The 6,305-nt window shown below is 32.3% G+C and overlaps 1 long non-coding RNA gene across 1 annotated transcript; it reads right to left on the minus strand.

Annotated features, from left to right (window-relative positions):
* Positions 1 to 559: 559 nt before the first annotated feature.
* LOC139706215 (uncharacterized) lies at positions 560 to 4,964 on the minus strand. The gene is made up of 3 exons (XR_011707850.1): positions 4,936 to 4,964; positions 1,501 to 1,627; positions 560 to 656 (listed from the first exon to the last, which is right to left on the minus strand). It is a non-coding gene; the product is annotated as an uncharacterized lncRNA (long non-coding RNA).
* Between the last annotated feature and the right edge of the window lie 1,341 nt (positions 4,965 to 6,305).

Consider the following 6,305-nt stretch of genomic DNA (forward strand, 5'->3'; position numbering starts at 1 on the left):
CTATTATTCAGATATAAAAAATGAAATCTTCCAGCAAAATTCATGAACTGGAGGAGATCATGTTGAATAAAATAAGCCAGACATAGAAAGACAAGTAGCACAAGAGGCACACGTGAGAACAACAACAAATAATGACTGAAAGTAGAATCGTGAATACTAGGACCTATGAAGGGTCCAGGGCGAAGGGGAGGTAAGAGAGTGGAAGAAGGGAGATTGAATATGATCAGTGCATGTTATATTGTCATATAGAAATCAGATAACAAAAGCCGTTAATACGTAATTAATATTAATAAAAATGATTTACAAGATTGGTATCCTAGATATTTGAGGTTGCCTTTAATGCTACAGTTGTTACATGATAACCATGGTGACTGTGTGTAGTGAGAAGGCACCCTTGAGGAAAACCAGGAATAATTAATGGATAAGCAGGAAATTAGAACCCCCACTCGCCCTCCAAAAGCCTATGAAATATGTATGAAAATGACTAGGAGAATGAGTTTTCCTGAAACCAGGAGAAAAAAAGGTTTAAAAAATAGAATTTTTAAAAATACTTCTTATTACCTTTTTCATATCTTCATAGCTCATGAACTGAATATTGAAGTCATGTCTGTGTTCATACCAGCCTCTTATGTGATCAAACCAACAACTTCCCACCACTGTGCAAAAAATAATTAGTAAAAAAAAATAAAAATAAAAAAATAATTAGTAACAAGGTGGAGATGTTGCACTTATTGAATAGCAAAGTATTCTGTCTTTTCCTCCTTATAGTCACAAAAACAAAAATAAAGGCCCAACCACTGAACAACTATATTACAGTTTTGAAATGATTACTGCTTAGGGGAACAATCATGGTTTTCATAGAGAAGTGACCATGAAAAGCGACTTTATGGATGTAGGAAGGCAGCAATAAAAAAATGAGAATGCCCCTGGGTCTAAGTTTAAATCAGATTTCTTTAAAGCAAGTTCCTCCACTTTCCTATATCCACCAGAAAACACATGTCCATTTCTTCTTATTCTCTAAGATTTCTGGATAGCAAAGCTACCTGTTTACAATGAGACAGAACCTGAATATAATCTTTAAATGAGTGAGATCCTGACACTTCTCACTACAAGTCCCTTGCAACTTTCAATCCTCATCAGTAGTGGAGTGATAAACTCCACCATGGCCCTAGAAGGCTTCCCACAGGTCCAGGAGAGAGTACACAAACACCCTGATCATTAGCGATTCTGGAATGTATTGTTTTAATTATATTTGTAGCTAGTTTAAATTGATAGAATATTTGTAAGCCTTTTATGGACTGGTCAAAATGTTTCCTAAACAACATGCCTTTGAAAACTTGACAAGACCCACACGGTCCTGGCAAGGAAGGAAAGGCCACTGGGTGGCAGACTAAGTTGATGTGTCATAGTAACTACTCAAGAGCATCCATTGTACAATTGCCCTTTTCCATCTCTCTAAATATCTTCCCTAAGTTCCTTGATAAATAAACTCATAGTTACCTTGTCCATCTAGAAACATTTTCATAAAATTCTCAAAAGTTTCAGAATTCTTTAATATAGCCACCCAATTTGAATAATGAAAATAGGAAACCAAAACATCTTTAGGATTTCTGTAGATATAAAGAATCTGCAGGAAGAATTATAAATAATATTAACAATTCCAGCATATTATTTCAAGATTTTAACAGTTGCATCATATTCATTAGCTGAATGAATCATAATCATCTTAATCCATTCTTCTAGTCATGGAAAATTAGGTGTTCTCCCCATTTTTCTCTATTACAAAAAGTGTTGAAATAAATTCTTTTACTTATAGGACAGAAACTGTATAAAAAAATTAATATGAAAATACCACTAATGAAATGTTGAACCAAAAAAAGGCCTTTCACAGAATACACAATAATTATTGTCAATAACCTTTCAAAACAGGCTTAATCTCATTACTGAGTATGGACATGTAGGTTAAGATCACTTTAACATATCTCTTCATAAATAACACATTGAAACAATTTAAAATTCTGATATGTATCATTACTAGGAGGAAGTCAAAACACGTCCATTAGCAATTTAGCAGGAACTGATACACCTGCTTTCTTCAGAAAATATAGCCCCATCCCATAGAACTGAAAATCCTTGTACTTTTGGCTTTGCAGTTCCCTACTTGGATATATATTCTAGGAGAATTCCTGCATATGTGCCCAAAGGCCATTCTCAAGAACACGAATAAAAGCATGTAGTGATATGCAAATTCTGGAATATTCTAATTTTTCTATGAAGAGAAAGTACAGATCTGATAGAACTACTTTCAGAAGTTATATTATGCAGCAATGGAATTGGCATTTCAAGTCAAGAACAAACATGTGGCAAAGTCCCAGAGAATTAGAGAATAAGGAACAAAATGAAATTAAGTAAAATTGTAGGTCAAATGATTTAACAGGATGTCTCATAATTTGTTTTCAAAGACCAACAGAAAAAGAACTTTTGTCCACTGATGCTCATAATAGAAAAACTTCAATGGATAAGTTCCAGTAAATCTGTAAATATTTTGATTTAGCCACAATCATAGTAGAACACTTACAGAGAACTGTCTTTAACATAACAATAAAAGCAAAAATAAATTTATAAAATTGATTATTAAAATTTTATTTCATTTAGTTTTTAAAATTTGTATAAGTATCCAACACAGAAAGTTTATCTCCTTTTCTCATGTATGAAACATATTACATGTTTGAAAACTGATCATGCAATTGACAATTAACTTTTAAATAAATTTCAAAAATTAGAATATGTAAACACCATTGCCCATGATAGAAAACTATACAAACACTTTCAAACTAAAAAAAATCTCAAAAGAGCTGAAACCAATTATAAAAGTAAAACTGAAATAACAGAGTTTTAAACATTAACAAAATCATATCCATAGTTATACTAAAAGTGATATCCTTTTTAAAATGTTAATATTGACAAAAATAAATGCTGGAAATAGGTAAACTGAACATTTAATTAAAGAAGATGGAAAGATATATACTAAAATGAGACAAATATTAAAATGAAAGTATACATCCAGGAAAAAAGCTAGTTCTTCAGAGGGTGAAAACCCAGTAAAATAGAAAACTCCTTATATCCCGAAAATCTAAAAATAGGAGAATATAAAATTTTTATCATTGCAGCATGAATGCAAATATATAACCACAAAATTGGAGTAAATTGACAAGATTATTAAAAAGTTATACTTTTTTCTATGTTAAATATCTACAAGTGGGTAAAAAGAATAATAAAAGGTACATATTGATGGTATTAAAGTAGACCTGATAAAATAGAGCCATAGAATGAAGCTCGAAGAATATTGGTATTTTGCAATGTCTGTTTTCCCAGAACAAATGTCTCTTAAATTAAAATCCACATTTGACAAGCGTTGTGGAACTACACTATATTGTAAAAAGTTGATAGAAAACTTTTCCTTACTAATTGACACAGAAAATTTTAAAAAAACTATTCTGTGTCAATTAGTGACTCTTGGGACAAGTATAATGCAATATTCATATATAATAAGCAGTATAAGATTTAATTTATAATCCTAAGAAGGTTTTAATATAGCCAGGCTTGGTGACACAAGCCTATAGTCCCAGCTACTTGGGAGGCTGAGACAGGAGGATCACAAGTTCAGAGCCAGCCTCAAAAAGAGAGGTGGTGAGGGGCTGGGGATGTGGCTCAAGCGGTAGCGCGCTCGCCTGACATGCATGCTGCCAGGGTTCGATCCTCAGCACCACATACAAACAAAGATGTTGTGTCCGCCAAAAACTAAAAAAATAAATATTAAAAAATTCAAAAAAAAAAAAAAAAGAGAGAGGTGCTGAAAATATATAACCACAGAAATGAAATGAAAGAGCAAAACCCTGTCTCGAAATAAAATACAAAATAGGGCTGGGGATGTGGCTCAGTGGTTGAGTGACCCTGAGTTCAATCCCATATCCCCCCCCCCTCCAAAAAAAAGGTTAAAAATAATGTTAGCTAGGAAAAAGCTGGAGGGTATTTACATAATCTTTGTTGTGGGTATTGTGTTTTCTTAGTAAATCACCAGAACCAGAAGTCAGGAAAGAAGTATTAAGAGTTGGGTTACATAAGGTTAAAAGTTTTAAACCATTTTTCAGAAAAGTCTTTTCTTTTTAAAGGGGAAGACTTTGCCCCAAGTAAATATTCCACAAACAGTAAATAAGAAATCTAAAGAAATACGGGCAAAGAATAAAAAGGTTATTTAAAGGCCTATAAAAATATATAAAAGGATAATCTTATTAAAATTGAAAGATTAAATCACTCAAAAATGAGATTACTTTCTTACTTAGCATATTAGACAAATTTGATAATTCCCATTATTAGTAAGCATGTGAGGACAGAGGCATTCCTACATGGTATTTGATGAAGTATAATTCATATATCATAAAAACAGTTAGATAATCCCTGTCAACACTTAAAATATAAGACATTTTAATTTGTAAACTTCACATTAATTGAAACATGGCATGAGAATTAAATTGCAAGCCTTTATAGGAATGTTTATTACAACACAAGACATCCATTGGCTGCAACTTACCTGTCCATCAAATACACATTAATTATTGCAAAGCCACACAATAAATTCTATGAAACCATAAAAAAGAATGGCATTCATGGCCAGTGTGAAAGAATTTTTGTTATATGCTATAGAATAAATTGCAAATTATATCCACAATTGCTTGTTACAGGTATAGTTTTTAGGACTTTTGTATATTTTTATTGTGGAAGGCAATATCCTAAACATACAATGATTGTAACATTTGGAAAACTGTGGTTTAGTGAGGTTGGGGAATCTACTTAAAGCAGGTTATTTTGTTTGTGCAAGAGAGAGAGAGAGAGAGAGAGAGAGAGAGAGAGAGAGATTTAAGCTGTATGACATACTTTAGCTTTTTTGTTCTTCAGACCTTTTGGAGCTAAATAATATGGGATGTGGGAAGTGAAGATTCAAGGGGATGGCATTTTGATAAAGTCCAAATTATGAGTATTGTATTCAAAGAAGGGAGCTCTATCTATTGTTTTGATGTCTTCAGTTCTGTTACGATGCCCCTCAAAATAAATCAAGCTTAGTATCTGCTGTGTCCAGATGGTACCTGAAAAAATAAATCATCTTGTTTTCAAACTCAATTAGTCATTAAAAATTAAGTCAACAATAGTGTCATTCACCATAAAATCATTTCAGCTTTCTTTACTTTTAAACACTCTATGTATGCTAACAACTTTGTCCAACTTTCATTTTTGTCTCTATGAAACATTAAAGTTAATAAAGATAAAATCAAAGACTCTAAATTCCTTTATCTCTTGAAGAGCTGTGTTTGTTCTGATTCCATGACAGTGATGATTTGGGTTATTTCTGCCTCTCCTTCTCTGTTTCCTGCTCCATGTTAGGTCTTTTTTCGTGTTTTTAACTTTTTCCTTAACTTATAATAATTCTACATATTGATGGGGTAGAGTGTGATATTTCCACACATGCATACACCCTGCACTATTCACATCAGGGAAATTAGCATTTCCCTCTTTGTGTCATTTTTTATGTTTGGAATCTTGGAGCTTATTTCTTCTATATTTTCTTAAAATATGTTATTGGCTACTGAGTCCCTCTTGACTATATTTTGTAGGTACCTGTTTTTCTTTCATGAAATTCCTTTTTCAGAACTTTACCCTTTAGAATTATAGACAAATTAACAAAATTATAGCGAGTTCACTTTCCCCTCCTTTTCTCTTTACCATGTAAGGTGGTTTTGTAAACTATTTAAGCATCCAAGGATGTCAGGAAATAGCAGAACTTGACATGAGCAAAGCAATATATATATATATATATATATATATATATATATATATATATATATATATATAGACATTTTTATTCACTTATGTGGTCTAACCATGTATGACCAACTTGCTTGTGGTATTCTGGGGAAACTACACTATAAATGAGCAAAACATTGTATGTGGACATTAATAACTTCAGCTTTACCTCTTAATCTACATGGGCCACTCTAAAAACTCAAACCAAGCCAAGTATCCTGCCCTGCTGAAGTAGAAGTCACTATTACTCTTCTTAGTACTTGTTTAGCCCAACAGGATTGTGTTTTACTACTTCTTTGTAATGATGGTCTTCACAAATCTCAAAATCATTCTTATTTTATTCTCTAGTAGAACTTGCTGGTTGAAAACGTTTTTGAGAATCTTCAGTGGAACTCAGCTGTCATGGAATACTTCTTAAGAAAATGAAACATCTTGGAACATGATAA

The sequence above is a fragment of the Marmota flaviventris genome, chromosome 6 (assembly GCF_047511675.1).
Source record: "Marmota flaviventris isolate mMarFla1 chromosome 6, mMarFla1.hap1, whole genome shotgun sequence".
NCBI lineage: Eukaryota > Metazoa > Chordata > Mammalia > Rodentia > Sciuridae > Marmota > Marmota flaviventris.